We start from the raw sequence: 19,069 nt of genomic DNA, 5'->3' as shown, positions 1-19,069 counted from the left end.
ACAGAAGCTAAATGTTTATTAAAATAATTAAGGCTCAACACGTTTGTTTGTTTGTGAAAGCCACAATTAAATCATCTCTTCAACCGTAACCGGGGTGCAATTTAATTATTTACTGTTTACTTTAATAACGGTGTTTTTTTATTTATTACTTTATTACGTAATTCTTCTAATGCGCAGTACACACGACAGTAACCTGGAAAATAAACGCTTTATTTTTTTGTCGTGCAAAGAAAGACGAGGAGAACAGGAGGGAGGGTGTAGAAATGAAATGGAGTCGGAGGGCAGTAGCAAAAAAGAAAAAAAAAATATCCACACATCCCACTTCCTCCTTTCCATAATATCATCTAAGCCTGATAATAGCAAAAGCAATTTGTCTGAGCATGTTTCTGTGTGTGTGTGTTACAGTGAAGCAGGAGAAGCCTCTGGTTGTGAGGGTTGGGCACACCTCAGAGCATTGTAATTAGAGCAGTAACTTTGAAGTGGTGGAATGTTTGGCTGGATAATCAACAGGCTGGGCTGCGTTCACATACTATTTACATTCCCATTAAAACGCTCATTCATGCATCGCACTGGTAAATTTTACTACCTATAATGATCGCTCAGTACAAGGTCTGACATGAAAAAGTGTAACGACTTAATGCTGTTACAGCATGTAAATATGTCACATATATATATATATATTTGCTTTTATTGCCCTCAGCATTTACTTAGCGAGAGGTGAGCGACGATGTCAAGATTGTGGTCAGTTTAGTCGGAGTTTACTTTAAATGGAAGTGAGCGACAATGTCAAGATTGTGGTGCAGGAAGTTTAGTCGGAGTTTACTTTAAATGGATTTCAAAAAGTCAGGGAAGTACTGCAGTTTTCAAGGTTTCGCTGTTGTTTTTGTATGAGGATTTAATCATTTAGTGATGGCAACAGAAGGGTCGACCAGCTCACTCTGCCTCATCAGATCTACAACAGCTGCTCATAAAAGAGCACCGGTGGCACAGAAACAAAGTTCTTGAGGAAATACTAGCTGTAATTATTTCACTTTACACTATTATATTATTACTCTTGAGATACTAGTGTAAAGAGATACTAATTAGTATTTTTATCAGCATCACTTTATATTGCTGCTAATTCTAATTATTATTATATATTGTTCAGTTGAACATATGTGTAAGTATTGTTTCTATGTCTCCTACTATTTAACTTACTAAAGATAAATAAGGATGTAATATAATAACTTTATTATTTTACTTATATTTTGCTTTTTTTTCTGTTTTATTCAGATTAGCCGATTAGCTTGAATCTTTAGCCTAATGAGTGTGCCGTGCTCCGAAAGTTATTTTTGCGGCTGAAAAAGCCAAGTTCACAAATCTGTATTTAGTTTTAAGCATTTCTGGGAGTTTTACTTCTGCACTTAAAATTTACAACTTACTCTCTCTCTCTCTCTCTCTTTTTTAATCTCTTTTCACTAGCTAAACATTAGCTGTGTTACACAGTTAAGGTGAGGCTTGACAATAATACTGTTTTACTGTAATGTCTTAAAAATGAAGTTTAAAAAAATCAGATTAACATTAAGTCTATTAAATTAATCCACAGGCTTGGCATCTAAAAGCCCTTATAATTAAAGACAAAATTCAACTTCATTCCTTTAAGACGTGCCTCACCTACACGTGTCGAGGCAGTGCTGCGTTAAAAAGCATCACGTGGAACTTAATTTCACTCACATACTTCTAATAACTTGCCAGACCAGTGGGACATTGTTGTGAATATCAACCATCACCTGTTCACTTGTACAATCAACTCCATCACATTGTTTTGACATTGGACCAAATTACCTCGACGCAGTTACCCGTCCCTCCCTCGTTCTCTTCCCGAGTGTGCCAAGCCCTGCAAACCTCCGACGGTAATGCACCTAAATGACTACCTTGAATGCTACAGTGGCGCCAGTGCCAATTAGCTCTTGACAATGGAGACAGATCTATTCAGAAGCCAAAGAATGAGCAGAGGCCTACTGTAAAGGTGAAAGATTGATGCCCACTTTGCTAATGACAAGAGGAGCAGGCAGTCTGTTGCCTGACTCAGCCCCGGGATCTGATACAGAACAGTCAGCTGATTACCCTCTGCCTGCGGGGGACAACTTCAAAGGCTGGCGGTTATTGAAGGGGTTGAATGAAGGACATCAATTCATGTAGTTGTTTCAGTAATGTAATGTAAAAACATATTAATCTCTGTCATTTAGTTTGAAATGCAGAAAATGTGGGAAGCAGAGGAGGTGAAAGTAAAGGGGCGGGGGGCAGTAACCTAGTGAAGTCTTAGAGGCAGTTCTGGCAGCAGTGTTGTTGTAGAAATATTTATTTTGTTGGAATTTACATGAGACTGAAGAATATAATGAATAATAATAAAATTCAAAGAAAAATTTTCAAACGGTTAACGAAGCCAGCTATACAGAAAATGAGCAGAGCTTTGACACCGCACGCCCATTTCAATTGAAAACACAGCGTAGCTGCATTTTCCAATGAACAAATTAACGCATATTGTTGTGTGAACACAAAAATGACTTGACGTGACGTGTACTCATTTTACCACATTTATAAACCAACGCGAGACATTAGCGTGATCAGTTCTAAGCCGTGTCTTCAGGTTTTAAAAAAACAACTTGAAATGGAAATGTAACTTTAAACGTGTTAGGTAATACGCACAGCAGTCGTTTCTAAATTAAGTCACACGTCATGCATTCTTTTTAATGCATGGCTGTCTTGACACGTGTAGGTGAGGCGCGTTTCAAAAGAAATAGGTATAAAGGCTCAGGGTATGATATGAAGGTGAAATCTGAGTCAAAGATGGCGCCTGTTGAGTACCGAGCGGTTCTTTTAAAGAAGATAATTGCGAGGGCTAATCACTAACTGCAATTAGATTTTGAAATTCCTCTGTGCCCTTCGATAATATTTTGAACACGATGTCTATGTGATTATCCAGAAATGTAGTCTCAGGTCCTGACCCTTCACCTAACTGTCAGTCTGTCAGTCCAACAAATACTAAACCTCAAAGGACGTTGTGTGCTGGTGCGTTGAACCTCCAACTGTTCTGCCTCCATGTTATGATAAAATAAAAGGCACAGTCTTTAGCTGTATAAACTTAAATATAGGCAATGTAATGTACACAATGTGGCATACAAGTACGGTACCAGGAGGGATACCCCAGGAAGATGGAGATTTATTATGGAAATGTGAAGGGTTTTTTTGTCTGTCTCTGGAAAATTAATGTTTTCCATTTAGGCTTTTGTGAAATCACAACATAATGACACACACACACACACCAGAGGCATCATCAGACGTCCATGTGTGACTAAGGGTGCATCACAGGCCTTATGACTTCAGTTTCCGTGTCAAAGTCTGACCTTCCACACTGAGGGAATAGGATTAGCCAGGAGCCATCTGTTCCCCTCCGAACTGTGAAGATTCCCTTTGACACACTGCATCTTAATCAGTCCTGACAGTTAGGATTTATGGGAAGGTGGCGCTGTAAATCACATAAAGGCGTGTTATTATGTAGAAGCACCAAAATGGTATAATTGTTTTAAACTGACGCTGCGAGGGTGTGTGTATGTGTGCGTGCTTGTCCTCGTGTGCGTGAGTGTGGTGCATGTGATCGTGTGAACATGCACAGGATTCTGGGAACTTTTCCAAAGATTGGGGAAATCCACCTTCCACACAACAAACAAGTTAAACCACAAAAACAAATCCCTTCAGACGTTTTCTTTCTTTTCTTTTTTCTTTTTTTTCCGTCCCATTACAGTCAATAACATTTCACGGTAGAAAAACCACAAATCTCCCCAATTGTTGTGTCTGCATCAGCCAAACTCTTTGGATTTACGACACTGGAAAGTGCCAACAAACACAAATCACGCAAATATAGCGAGGCTGCGCAACAGGAAAGTAAAATAGAATGTGGCCGTTGTGACTAGAGATAAGCACGTTTATGATCATTTTCTAAGTGAACCACATTTGATGATGTCAATATGAGCTTCCAGTGACAATTCAGAATATAAAATACGTGACATAAAACCTCTACGTATGTCCTTGTAATGAAACCAGACCATCTCTAGTTTTATTCTACGTTTCATAATAAATACAAGAGAAACCTAAAAAAAAATACAAAAAATATATATGTATAAAAACAACAAAAATTTAATCAGACAAAGTTTAAAAGATCTGCTTTGGAACTAATGACTAAACAACTATAACTATATGATTTTTTTTTTTTTTAATGTGGAGAAAATCCTTTTATGTTGTTTGTAGGCGACATTCCCATCCTCATTGTTTATGTCCTCCATCCTCTGCTCTAATATATATCCTTGAAAAGCTTCAAGGTTCACAGTGCGTGATTAAAGGTCCACTTGTCTTCGCCAAATACCATGTTTTAGTCAAACTAGCCTGGGGTGAAATAAGCATGTGCAGCTTGGCTGTTTTTGTGTAGCGGGGGCTTCTTTTATAGAGTCATAAAGAACAAAGCACTTAACTGAATAAACAAATCAGCTGCTCTGCCCAAAAAAACAAGGAAGAGGAACATCAAAGCTGGTCATTACGCTTTAAAAGGTCAGCAGGCCGCCTCACTGACTCACTGGTTAGTTGGCTGGTGTGTTTTTAAGTGGGCTTTGGGGTTGAGTCGGCGCTGACTGAATAACCTCTGGTCTGAATGACTAATTTGGCATCTGATCGTTTAGGTTACTGGGTTAAGGTTAAGTGCGTAAAAGGTTGCACGCTTCAAGGTGTCAGATTAGAGACTGCGAAAAAAACAACAAAAAAAAACAACGACTCAGTCAGGATTGTCTTTGCTGTCTTAGGGAAATGCTGCACATCTGTGTCTGCCTGTTGCATGTGATGCAGCAGGGTTGACTCCGACTGGCTGCTGTTTAATGAGAGGAAGACGCCACAGTCACAGTAGGGCCGGGGACGGAACAAGGCAGCGGCAGCAAATCTAGAGCACGCACCGCAAGCACAGCAGCCCTCTGATCTTTGCTCCAGCCCTGTGAGAATGGGGGTCCTTTGCGTTGACCCCACTCTGCCGACATGGTCAAAGGTTACAAACCTCTTCATGTGCCCTTTGAAATCGAGCAACCAGGCCTTGTGGTTAGACTCCCCGGCTGGACGGCAATTACCACGATGCCAGTCCAATTTATCTGCCTCCCTTTACAGCTGCAACACAGGAAAAGGGAGTAAAAGGCAGAGGGAGCAAGTGTAAATAATAAATTAGTCGAGGGGGAAGTTTTTCTGTCAGCGGTTCTCGTTTTTGTTTTCCAATTATCTCGGAAACGCACCAGTCTGTTTGTAGTTCTTTCACGTGCCAACATTATTTAACAAATGCTTATTTTGTGTCAAAATACACTCTTAGATACAGTTTGAGTGTAGAGAGTGTAGTAGGAAATAACTGAGGCCCTTAAGTGCTGTTATAGCCAGTCATTTAATTTGAACAGTGAACAACAAGTCCAAAAAAGCGCTCAAAAAAATTGAAATACAAGCCTCTACATCAATAGCATTTTATTTTATTTTATTTTATTTTATTTTATTTTATTTTGAACAAAAATCCTATGACGTAAATTAGTAAAATTATAGTTCATTTTTTTCACTATGGACCAGTACCGGTCCACAGACCAGGGGTTGGGCACCCTAGTTTTACAACATAACTGCATCACTGCATTAAACAGAATTTGCCTCTGGTTTAAAAATATAATTTACCTAAATGTGTTGTTTACTTCACCTTTGACACAGGTTTTTTTGTGCAGCTTTTTTTTACTTTTCTCCCTGAGCTAATTGAACAACAATTACTCTTAACTCAACAGTACTCAGAGGAACTTACAGCTCATTTGCTTGTTATTTCCCCTGTGGCTATGTTTTAGTACATTGACAACATCTGCCAGCCTGATCCGGAGTTTGTGAGTGAGTGACATTATTTGCCTTTGGAGTAATGGCTGTCATTATGTTGAATTACTGCTCCACACAAACACAACTGATTCCCTTCAACCACCCCACAGTGCTCCGTCTTACTCCTCTGCTGCTGGAGCCTTGTTACAATCAATTAAGCTGATTACAAGCACTATCTTCACCACTTCAAAGGAGAGCCATTACAGCGGGTCAGACTAACTGTCTCTTCACTGCGCTGCCCTGTTGTTTGTCTGCCACTGAGAAACCATGGATATGCTAGGCGTCCACATCCGAGATTGTTAGAATAGCAGAGGAAAGAAAGTATCTAAAAGTGGTAAAAACACAGAGTCCATTTTTCATCCCGGTTGAAGGATAAATGACAGGTAATGAACTACAGACAACCGGTGTCGACTGTCAATTCTTTCAAGTTAAAGGTCGGCTCCTCATCAGGTCAGTCAGCAGGTCAAACAATAAATGACATGGGGAGAAAGAGAGAGCCAGACACAGAGTCTAGACGGCTTATTTGGAGACCCTCCCTGGCTGCTTTGTTCTGGATCATGTCTACAGGTAATTACCTCAACAAACTACTGGGAGTCCTGTCAGATTATGAGCCGATGTACCGATGGCTGAAACTGAAGGAAAAAGTAGAAGAACTTAAATTAAAAAAAAAAAAAGTCCAAACACGAGTGTTGTGTTGGCTTGTTGCCACTCAGCTGCCATGCAGAATGTGTCTTTGCGGTCGTTTCATTTGATGCTTGGGTTGAACAGAAAAAAACAAACAACTGTTTACGGTCCGTGGTCAGAGTATTGGGTTTATTACGGCGATGACTCAGCAGTGGGTTTATGTTGGTCTAAGGGACTCCACTGGTCCTACTGCAGGCTGTATTGTTACATAACTAGTCCCCTAGATTGGGTTGTTGTATTGATTGCGAAATCTAAGTGTAAGGGAATGAAACTTCACAGTTTATGACCACGACGTGTAAGACACCTAGCTAGTCGGTGAAGACGGTCGGTGAAGACGTCTAATTGGATGAGGAAATGCATCACATAAATCATAACCGTCCAACAATGGGAAGTCAATATAAAACAGATTGATTGTTGGTGTCCAAAGCATGGAGAAAGGTGTGAAATTTGTCTTTACTAAAACGTCAGGTGCCAGTGGTGTTTTTTTCCTTTCTGAACTAACTGTATAAGAAACAGTCACGGCCAACGTCTCTGTTTGAGGAGGGACAGATACTGGAACCCTTGGGTTAAAACAAGACTTTCACACCTCATAAGTCATAAAAATGTACAGGCGTCGTAAATCTTAATGTGTCCCATCTAAATAACTGCAACACGTGGACGTCCAACGTAAACAACATGACATAAATCATTACCATTTGAATCAGTTTAAAAACCTTTGGAGGAAAAACCGTTGCGCACGTTCGACTAGCGGAGATCTAATATTCTCTACTGAAGCACGTTAGTCGCATTATATCATTGGTTATGAAACTGAGGTTTTACTACGGTAATGACAACATAATCTATTTATGTATATATCATGTTGACAACTTATATTGTTTATCTTCATCTGGACTTTTTTTTTTAACCTCTACTTTGAAAACAAAAGAAAAGCATTTAATTCAACAGACTAATTAATTTCCACAGAATTGTTCCCGTCGCTTTGATATGCAATCCCACTAATGCCTGCACACACCGTCCATACTTACACACGCATCGATGAAGGACTGATAAATTACTGCAGAAGGTGCCAAACGTCATGTCTGTGCTCCGCTGGCTTTGTCAGAACTGCAAATATCGTGTATTTTCTCCGCAGGCACGTACTGATAACATTGCTTATATCAAGCCCATAAATCATTAAAGTTAATTAAAACCACTGCAGCGACTGTGAACGGGTCCTCACGCAGCTTCTTATCTTCAAATTAATAGGTGGCAAAATGGCACAGAATCCCAATCGTGTGCTGGGCAGAGCGTGAAATGAATTCATGGTATATTTGACTGCTGCAATATTGGTTCAAATTACTCCTGTTTTTATTGGGTTATTAACTGTTGGCATGTCACCTGTTTCCATGTGAGCTGTTATTTAGGTCAACTGTTTTTTTGTTTTTTTTTCCGAGACTGCAGTAATGTTTACTGACATGGAAGATGAGGTTGTTCCTTTTGTCGTGATGAATGCTAAACCCACAAGGTTTTAAATGAACTTTTCTGCAACTTCATTCTACATTTAAGGCTCATATTGGAGTTAGTCTATACGTGCAGTATCGCGTGTTATTTTAGCGTATACAACGTCAAGTAAACTGAGCATGTGCTACTTTTGGATAGCAGTTAGCTTGGGGCTATATATGAACTAAAGGCAGAAACATACACTGCGAGTGTTTTTCTCGCTGCCCCAGTTTCTGAGTTTTTGCAGCATGTTTTTGATGAATCATCTGGGCACAAAGTTTTGGTTTTGTGTTGCTACTGTGTGATTAGTCAAAATCTGAAGTGGGCGTGATTAACATTGTTTTTGACCCAGCGGTTGCAGCAACCACCTACGATTTGTTTTTGTTCCATCTCCTTGGAAATCTTGAATTGAAACAACAAGTGTTATTTCTAGTTCTTTTTTGCGTTTTTTTTTTTTTAGGTGTCAAAATACCACAATGCTAGCTCATGTGTGTACTAAAGTAGGAAAGTGTTTGCCAGAAACTGAGTTCAGTTCTGTTTAGTGAGAAATTCATGCGAGTCTAACATGTCGTTACTCACGCCGACACAATGTTCCTTGAATGTCTTGCGACTCAATCAGAACCCAATTATTTAGAATGTGTAAAAACTAAGTACTGACCTTAAAGAAGGTAGCTATTGTGTGCTGTAGACTTCTTAGCATATGTTTCGATAAAACAAACATTCAGGTCTGAGCCCTCTGAAGTGGGAAACCTCTCTCATTTTGGTCTTTCTCCCTCTCATTTGCTCTGCCACTCTAAACCCCTCTCCCACAACCGCAGTCCCCACCCCTCACTTCTTTTTCACACACACACACACACACACACACACACACATGCACACTCACTCAGCAATATTGCTTTGTCAAGCAACATTTAGAAGATTAACCTCCAAATTGCCAAAGGGCACTGCAGCGCTCCTCCGCCCGGCGCTGCTTCCCCCGCCTTTCTCAGTGTCTCCCTCCCTGCAGCTTCCTCTCCGTGACTACTTGCGCAACAAGTGGCGCCGCGGCAGAGCCCCCTGGGTAATAGAGGGTTGCGCGGTGTCCCAAAGAGCCATAATTACACCGCTACTCAGGTGATTTAAGGGTCCGGGAACATGCTTACCCATGCTTGACACCAGAAGTCCCAAATAACTCTGACACCTACGAGTGTTCTTGGTCTCGAGCCACATTATTTCACTCTGTTTGTTTTTTTTTTTAACCATCAAACTTGACAATTTTCACCACTGTAATCTTTTCATATTTGGTCAATTATGAACATGTCTCTCATATCCAAACCAGAATCTATTGTTAGCTTTGACTCATAATTCTACAATTCAAGACAAACTGTTTTACTCATTTGGGTTTTTTTAAAAACTCTCCCCACATAAGAGAAGCCTTGTAATCATGGTACAATTTTTTTATGTAATCAGTAGCCGTACAAAAAATACATAGGTCCCAGCACTTGACAGGCTATAATTCAAAAGAAATGGCTGATAATTGGGTGTGCTTGACTCTCCTCCCCCTGTAGACATCATGGTGACAACGGGGAATGTTTCTCTTTTAACGAGGTCAGAGCTAATGCTGCCTAATGGAAAGGGGATGTTCCTGCACCCGTGCACTCCTCGGCTCTCACACCTCTTCACTTCTCTCTCTTATCTTCTCCCTGCTTTGGTTTAACGAGTTGTTGAGACCAAGAGGTCGCGATCTAGAAATTCATTAATTCATGTCGGCACAGGTATCACAACACTTGACACACAGCTGTGGAACATGCCAGACTTCTGTTAGGCCTGGCACGTAGCAATGCCTCTGTGGTATTACATCCATTTCCACATCTCCAAGAAAAATTCATTTTGACATTCGTGTTAATACGTTTTTTTTTTTTAAGTTCAGAACAGCTTGCTAATAAATGAGGAAATAAGTGGCTGTAAATAATTTTCTGTCTGTTAAGATTCTCTTTCTGTCAGAATTGCACCGTCCCAGTCGTAATCCCTGCAATTAAAGGTGTAGGCGTGGCTCCATTACCTCAACAGGATTAGTGATGACCCAGCACAGAATATAATTGCCTTTATATAAGGCTGTGAAGTGCAGAAATACCTGCGGCTCACCCTAACGTTTATCAGCGGTGAGTTAATAGCTGAGCTGCTTTTTCCTCTCCTTTCCTTTATCTTACTTCCAAACCGGGTCCTCTGTAATTCTTCTCTATTATAAAGATGTTCACCCGAGCAATTACACAGACTACAGTTGCAAAAGATCAGGAACAGCACGGACTTGTTTGGATAATTGTTCAATATAATATTACCTCTGTCATAGTTAATCATGACATTGATATATTGTACGCAGTACAACAGAGGATAAATGGATGAACGTTTTTTGGGGTTTTTTTTTATCCCTGGTTTCCAAACAGTCTAACGAGTCCTGCTGTTGTGAGAACACAGGCAGCAGTTCACACACTGTCTCATCTGGACACCTTTATTATAACCATCCCTTCCACTGATAATCTCAGTGGCTTCATTTTTCACCTAGACCAGTTTTTGAGTTACTGCCAAACACGCGGGCCAGGTCGTTAAAAATCAAAGCGCAGGCAACTATTTAGGATTAAGGTAAATCAGTAAAAGCACGAAGAGATGTGAAACCATTAAAGAGGATGACACCTGAGGCCAGCAACCACTGAGAAGTACAAGCATGTGAGAAACACCAACAGTGCCCCCTGTCATTACTCAGGCCTGACAGCTGTCTGACACCACTAATTCCTCATAATTAGAGGGCCTTTGTACTGTATCGCCATAGTTGTCTTTTTGGTCCAACTCTTTTGTCCTTAGTGAGACGTATCCTGAGTGCCCAACTGTAAATGTGACGACCGTTTCAACTGACACCCAGCGAAACTTCACAAAATGAACATTTGCCACGTGGTTTTGTGATTGTTGGGACCCAAGAAAGTCTATTACTGTTTACACATGTATATATGTGCGTACTTTTGTACGTGTATGTATATTTATATAAATGTACTTGTGTGTACTTATATTAAGGTTTATATGTATATATTTATTTCCTAAAACAGTGACACCAGTAATACAGTTAGTATTTATATATATATATATATGTATATGTATATATGTGTCTATATACATATGTAGGTATATATGTATGTGTGTATATATGTATATACATATATACACACATACATATATACCTACATATGTATATAGACACATATATACATACATATATACACATATATGTATATACATATATACACATATATGTATATACATATATGTGTATATATGTATGTATATATGTGTGTATATATGTTTCTATTTATATATGTGTGTGTGTTTATATTTATTTATTAACATATAATAAAACATTATATATTATTGATTGGTTATTTGATTAACATAAATAAATATGCATGAATAGTGCACAGCAGAACAATTGTTGTTGCTGTTTCACCGGCAGTGAAAGTTGATGAGCGAACGGCCCATTTTAATGATGAGTCGCCTCCATTGCTTTATTCTCACCTCTGTTGTTAGCGCGTGAATGAGTTGAGAGAAAAGGTAGGAAAAGAAAAGGGACTGACAAGAAACAGGATGTCAATTACATGTAACTGACACGGCACCAGTGAAATCCACACTTTGTGTCGACTTAGAGCTGTCAGGTGTCAGAGAGAGAGGAATGCCAGACAGCCACACTGGAGTCTGCTTCAGAGAATGCATGCGTGCGTGTGTGTGTTTGTACTTTTTAAGTGGAAACACTCATTTAATTAGACATGTGCTGTACAAACAAAATCCAAAAATAACACACCAGGCCACAGCACCGTGGTGTCTTCTGAATCTCTAATGTTTTGCACATTTATTAATGTTGTTTAGCCCTATTTATTAATGTTGATTTATTAAAAAAATACCATTGTTTTTAATCCTGGTAAACCTTTGATATTGGATTTGTTCTAACTACGTTTTCTACTGCTGTGTGTATAAACAACTTGTTTTTTGGTGTTTTTTTTTAACTAGGTCACAGATAACTAAGGATGATTGGCAGTTTAACAAAGATGTTAAAGGGTTACACAATGGAATATTGTGTAAAGTTCATTGAATGTGTTTTTATTGGTTAACTCAACATAAAAATAGAGATTTATTTTACCTGTAAAAGGAAAAAAAAATCAAACTCAACAGTTGTTGACCAATAATACCCTTTAGGAAAATGTGAAAAAGGTTAAATATTTAAAAATCTGCAGAGGATTTGGTTGGTTTAGTCCTCCTATCCAAGGTTTTTCATGATGTAGTTGTATTTAATATTAGTATTATCTATCATCAGGAGATAATGCTACATATCCTACAGCTCTTTCCTCACTGAGACGATCTTTCGTGCCTGTTTTATTAGTCTTTAAATGAAAGACTGACGAAATAATGATTAAATTAGCTTATGTCTAAAACACATTAGGACACCATCTAATGGTCATTACCAGAAACCGTCAGGGATGGAGTCGATTATGTAGCTTTACCAGATGCTGTCTATAAAGTGCAATAAAGCAATTTGTCCAAACAGTGTCACTGCACTTCATAGATCTTCATTAGCCCTGATCCAGTTTGAAGCAGACGTCAGAATCCAAACTGTGGTTAGAAATAGTCTAAATATGTTTCCGAAAGCCACGGTTGACCGCTCGTGCATGTGTGTGCGTGCGTATGTGTGTGTGTGTTTCCACTCAATTTAGAACTTATTAGGACTTAAAAACCCTATCCTGTTTCACTCGCTGACCCTCTCTGGGGAACAGGGATTACTCTTCAAAGCTGGCAGTTTGGCAACACTTAATATTTTATGTCAATGTAAAGCTTGGAGTATTTAAAGAGGTCATATGTCACGTTCAAACATTAGCACTGCAGGCCTTCACGGCCCTCGTCGTAGCTGGTAAAACATCTTATTTATTAGATAAGTGAAGAGATGAAAAAAAAAAACTTCATTTCACAAAGTTGCATAAAGTACCAGTTCTAGTACTTTGGTGCAGATTTAATCTGTGTGAAGAAGTAGGCTTTTATCAAGTGACATGGATTGAATAGATGACTCATTCGAGAATGCACCGGTACGTGCTTTTAGAAACAATTATGGGATTATCGGGGATGAACAGGAAACAGAACAGGTTTCGTCTTCTTCAGGACCTTCTATGGACGTTTGTGTTCTCTGCTGAGAACTTGTTTGCTTATAGTCTTATCGTTATAATCTTCAGGCAACAACAAACAATGTGTGTAGTTTACATAGTACAACAATTAGCAGGGGTCATCCATATTTTTGCCTGCTGTGTCAAACTCAGGCCCGGGGGCCGATTCTGGCCCGCAGTGTAATTATATTTGGCCCGTGAGATCATATCAAATGTGTACTAGAGTTGGCCCACCAGTATATAGCACCATATAAGGCAAGATTTGTAGTATTAGCGATGTATTTGCTATGTTATAGCATATATGTTTTTGGGGTTTTTTTGGTGTTTTTTTTTTTGTTGCCTGTGAAAAAAGATTTACATTAAAAAGGAACTCGAGAGGCTACAGACATGTGTTTATAATATTAAGTTTTGGTTGTTCCAGATTCCATGTTTACAAAAAACTTAAAGTTGTTTCCTGCATTACATATCTGGAGAGAAGGGAAAACAGGCACAAATACCGTCAACTTTTCAAAAAATATTAAGGTTGCCCTGTGACTTTGTCCCAGTTTTTAATTTTGGCCTACTGTGAAATTGAGTTTGACACTTTTTTAAAAAAAATGTTACTGTCACTACACTGCTTTAACTTAACAGGAAGGTTTGAAATGCACCAGTGTATACACTGGTGCATTTCCACAAAAATGGCCCTCAATTGTCACTCGTCAAAACCAGTTCAACCGGCCGTGATTACAACATATAACGCCCTGATATTCGTTTAAATCGTAAAAAAAAAAAAAAAATGTTTAAGCTCTAGATCCGTAACCGTACGGGAATCACATTGAAGTCAAACGCGTTATGATGTAAATATTTCCTTCTAACCAGTATGTCCCAAGGGTTAAAAAAATAAATAATAAAAATGGATGAACATTAAAACTTGTCAAACATTCCTATCACCGTGTGATGTGGCAATAAAAGATTTAATATGTCAAACTTAAACATATTCATTTTTATTTAACATCCCGTTTATTGTATTCTATACGTTTTTATGAGGGAATTTCCATACCGTCATAAAACACCTTAACATGACATATAGTGATAGCATGGAGATTCAATCAACAAACCCTCACATCTCTACATTCGCCCTGCAGTGAGAGCATCATCAGATAGCCAAGCAACGTGGGAAAATTGTAGTGCTGTTCAGTGCATCCGTGAAGCCACAGGGCTGCAACCGACAGAAGAAAAACCACCCGATAACTGCACGTCCGACACAACAAGAGTCCACAGTTTTGTTCCAATTAAAACAGTTCTAGTCACAGAAAGGGCTTCGAGGGTTTTGGATCACATTTGCTCAAGAGTGAGACGACTGAAGAGTAAGTCAGTTGATACGATGTATATAGGCAAATATGGAAGAAGAGAAACTGGTACTGCATATGTTCATAACATGGGGGTGTATCAATCATATCTATTTATTTAGTAAAAGATGACATTTTTACCCTATGGGTAAGAATTTGCCTGTAGTTAACTAATACACAGTAAACTTCTTTTTACATTTCTGCTTTGATATCCAAATATTACATTATATTTATAAATATATGAATATATGATATTTGCTCAAGATTTCTAATGAGTCTCAGTTTTTTAAATGTCTTTGAATCACTGACACATTTAAAGAAAAGATAATGACCGAGACCCAAATACCCTACGTTTTTATAGTCTTAATCTGAAAACGAGTTCACAAACGTTTCCGTCCTTATAGTTCCCTTCTTCATGGGTGTGCTTTGTACCCTCAACAGAGTCTGAGCACTCCACATTATGTTGTCAATGGTGTGTTTTACCTTAGGGACGGTGTTCTTTGTGTTGAAGAAAACTCCTTTTCTTCTCCAAACTCTAAACCAGTGTTGTTAGTAGTTGTGTATTCCTTAGAAAGTGAAAATGAGTTGTTTCCAACATGTTCAATTCAGTTCTCTACCACAAGTAGATCTGAAGGACAAAACTATATCCTGAACCTTAGTTCTGTGTGGAACGCTTATCATGAGTTTATGCTATGTGTCACCAAATAGTTTTTAAGTAATCTTATCGTTTTGGCATCTTGTTTTCTATGCAAAGTAAGCTAACATTTGCCTTGAAAATACTGTAGTACAGTGGTTCTCAAACTGTGGTACGCATACCACTGGTGGTACGCAAGCACCACCAGTTGTACTTGAACAGTGGTTCTCAAACTGTGGTTTGTGCGCCCTCTAGTGGTACGTGGGACAAATTCATATTTTTGCATTTACATTTTCAATTGAATAAATCTGAAACATACTACGCTGCTGTATTCTAATGTTGGTCATCATGGTGGTACTCAGAGAGCTCAGCGTTTTCTCAGGTGGTACAGAGTATAAACCGTTGGAGAACCGCCGCTGTAATAAATGCCATTGTTCTCGATTATGATGTTTTCTAGCAGTTAGCATTTAATAATAATAACAATTCTCTCAGACATCCTCATGTTTACATGCTCCCAATGTTTGTTGTTGTTTTTGTTTTTACCAAAGGTCTCTCTGATCGGTATGAGTGACTCTTTGTGGAAACGCTTCTCCACCTTGTTCTGACTGTCACCACGTTCCATTCTCTTTCCAGGCCAAATGCACCGAGGAAGGATCACTTTACTGTCAGCCAAGAGACAGAGATGGACGATGAATCAAAAAGATAGTGACACGTCACCGACGGAGACGATCTTCATCTTCCTCTACGCAGCTGCGGACAACAGCAGGTCAGTTTGGACTCTTTGTGCTGTCTCTGTGCCCGTGGGCCGACACTGAAACTCTACCTGTCCCTTTTATGACGGACTCTCTCGTGAACGTTGTTGTCTGAGTTGCAGACAAAAGAACCCGGTTTGTTATTTTGCCCGTCTTTTAGCCGTTCATTGCTCATCCCCATTAAAACGTCTCCAGGGAAGGTGTGTTTGTGTGTGTGGATTGTTGTGGTGTATGCTGAGGGTACGGGGGGGGGGGGCATTTGAAACATATTCTGAATCATATTTCCTGTTTTTGTTTGTTTTCTCAGTTTCTGTCCTTAAAATATTCTAATTCTACTCTTTTATTACTGTGGTTTGATGTTTGAGGTTGTTTTTTCCCCTTGTTGTGTTAGGGAGACTTTCGTCAGGGAAAAAAAACGACATTTCAATATTTTATATTTTTGTAGTTTTGAGAGCTGCAGTACCATAATGAAAGGCTGCCGCTACTGTCAAAATGTTTTGTCTTTTTTTTTTAATTAGCTCTAAAGCTAATGTCAGCACCTTCTTCCACATGTGGAGGCATCGTGTGATTTTGAGATTCATTGAGATTTCAAGTGCCCAGCTTTGCCTCTGGGGGTTGATAAGTTGATAAGTTTAAATTAAAAGAATCTTTTTAAAAAAATTATAATTTTTATCGCGATTAAATTTTAAGGCGTTATATCGAGACTTCAATATGTACATATTAACCTGAGCAGGTTTACTTCTCAATCCATAAGTTAAAGTAAAAAACGATTAGATTCTCTGTGTACAACGCTGCCCTCCTGTGGTTAAAAGTGACACTTGCGCCATAGTTTCTTTCGGTCTCAATTCCGTGCATGGTTTGTTTACATTATATCACAACTAGTTGTAAAAAACGATTGAATTATTATCATCAATATATGTATTTTTTTAATTATATCGTTTTTTCAGTAATGTTTGGTTTTACTACTGTCTTCCTGAGAATAATTAACCGTCTATTGACGTCACGTCTCACTCAGAAGTCAAATGTAATTAAGGAGCCACCGTATGTACAGATTATTCTTACTATCGAAATGATGACGTGCTTGCTAGGAAGCACACGAAAAAAATCTATGAAAGGAAGATGAAAAAATCTCCCGTGACATACAGTACATATTAGTAACAATTATACACAATGGCCTTTAGATGTCGCTGTGCATCTCTGGTTGAAAACGTGAAGCAGCCTCAGCCGCAAAATACAGTACACTGTACAGTACTGTGTGTGTGTGCGTGTGTAATAATTCAGCAGTTTGTTTCCTGGGTTTTCCATCAAACAGAATAGTTAGGTTTCTATATGAACTTGTATCACCAGCAGCACGAGGGCTCTGCCTGGAAAGCAGGTCCATATAGTGGAAATACATTAGTCATCTTATAGCTTCCCTCATGGATAAAGTGTTTAACTATTTATTGCAATCAACGGTGTCAACATTGAACCGAAGAATCACATGCTGCTGATAGAAGATTTTTGCCTTCCGTCCAGGTTAAAAACAAAAGTTTTGTTTAAAAAAAAAAGATGTAAGAGCCCAGTAGGAGTTGCAGAAGTGAGTGCACTTCTCACAAATGTGCGTTAAGGTTCGTCGCCTCTCACCTGGTGTTACCGGTGCTGTGGTGCAGGGGCTGTCAAACACTGCACCACAGTGGAGGCGTGAACAGTCCAGCAGTTCATTCCTACCCTGACCACGTACATCACAAGTTTACTCCTACCCATCTGACTGCAGGATCTGTCTGTGTGTGTGTGTGTGTGTGTGAGGGAGGGAGAGAGTGAAAGGGAGCGAACGTTGCTGCAGATACAGGTTGCATACTCACAAAGGGACTTGCAGTGGTGTGTGTCTGTGCATACATGCAAACCAATGTGGTTCCAAATGATTAATTACTGAGTGCAGCTGACTCTCCACTGCTGGAGTGGGTTGGGATCATACAGGCCACTTACCTTACTGCTCATTAGACAAAAAAAGAAAACAGGGACAGGGAGGAGGGTTCTGCTGTAAAAGTGTTGAGTTTACCAAAGCAGAAAAGCTGAACAAGTGATCCATCGGACAGGATCATGGCAAGAAGATCGGAATCCGAAGCATAGTTTGAGTTTGTAAATGGAGGAAGTGGAATCGCTGCTGTAGCCACTTGGCCGCCTTAATAACTTTACTGATCCACAGATCATTAATCTCCTCAGCTGGATGATGTTTTGCAACAGCAGTAATACTTGTAATTACTGTTGAAGGAGCGTCTGCAAGGTCACACAAAAGCCCGTGAACGTATTAGCATTTTGAGTGAAATGCTCCCTTTTTCTGCATGTTAAATACTTTTCCATTTCAGCCATTAGCCATTTACAAATGAGATACGGTGAATGCATTTTTTGTTTAACCCAAATTACATAGACATTTTTGTGTGCGTGCCGGACCAGTGCAATCATAACATAATTATAAATAACTATAAATAACAGTAAGTCTGTCATTTTCCCCTTTGTATTCATGTAAAACAGTACATTAGATAAATGTTCGTATTTAGTGGAATATAATTTTACAAATTATTTCCTGAACATGAAGTGTTTTGTATTATTTTACTTTCAAATTTCATCAAACGGGCCGGTTTTGGCCCCCGGGTCACATGTTTGTCACCGCTGTATTAGACAGTCGAAGGATTCAAACGGAGCTCCTGTTCAACTGTAAAATCCCAGTAAGATATTCAGTGGTGAGAGCCAAGGTGTGAGAGGTGTTTTATTCACACCAGGTTGTTTGACGTGTCGGTAGAAAAAGTGTCAGTTATAAATTGAATTCTGTGAGTCTTGAATAAATGTAGCCTTCTGTAACGGCGTCAGAAAACACGGTGGGTTGTTTTCTCCTCCGTGTTGTGTCAAAGTGTCAGTGTAAATAGAAAATGAAGGAACCAGCACAGGAAAAAAAGGAATCACTTCATTTTATTCTGTATCGTTCAGTGTGATTTGCAAATGAACTTGTCTAAAAAAAATACATTGTTATTAATCAAAAGTCAACCGGAGAAATTGATTTATAATTGCTGGTCAAAATTAGCATAACTTGTATCCTCTGCTCCTATCTAGCTATCATCCATCCATCCATCCATC

General features: G+C 39.0%; 1 long non-coding RNA gene across 1 annotated transcript in view; it reads left to right on the top strand.

Annotated features, from left to right (window-relative positions):
- The window catches only part of LOC107990030 (uncharacterized), a 50,211-nt gene extending 33,817 nt beyond the window's left edge, over positions 1–16,394 (top strand). The window contains exon 4 of the long non-coding RNA XR_001761570.2: positions 15,840–16,394. This is a non-coding gene — a long non-coding RNA (uncharacterized LOC107990030). The remainder of the gene's footprint in view (positions 1–15,839) is intronic.
- The last annotated feature ends 2,675 nt before the right edge of the window (positions 16,395–19,069 follow it).

This window comes from Cynoglossus semilaevis, chromosome 19 (genome assembly GCF_000523025.1).
Source record: "Cynoglossus semilaevis isolate Cse_v1.0 chromosome 19, Cse_v1.0, whole genome shotgun sequence".
Classification (NCBI taxonomy): domain Eukaryota; kingdom Metazoa; phylum Chordata; class Actinopteri; order Pleuronectiformes; family Cynoglossidae; genus Cynoglossus; species Cynoglossus semilaevis.
The sequence above is the reverse complement of the archived record's forward strand: the minus strand, read 5'-3'. Positions and strand labels throughout refer to the sequence as shown.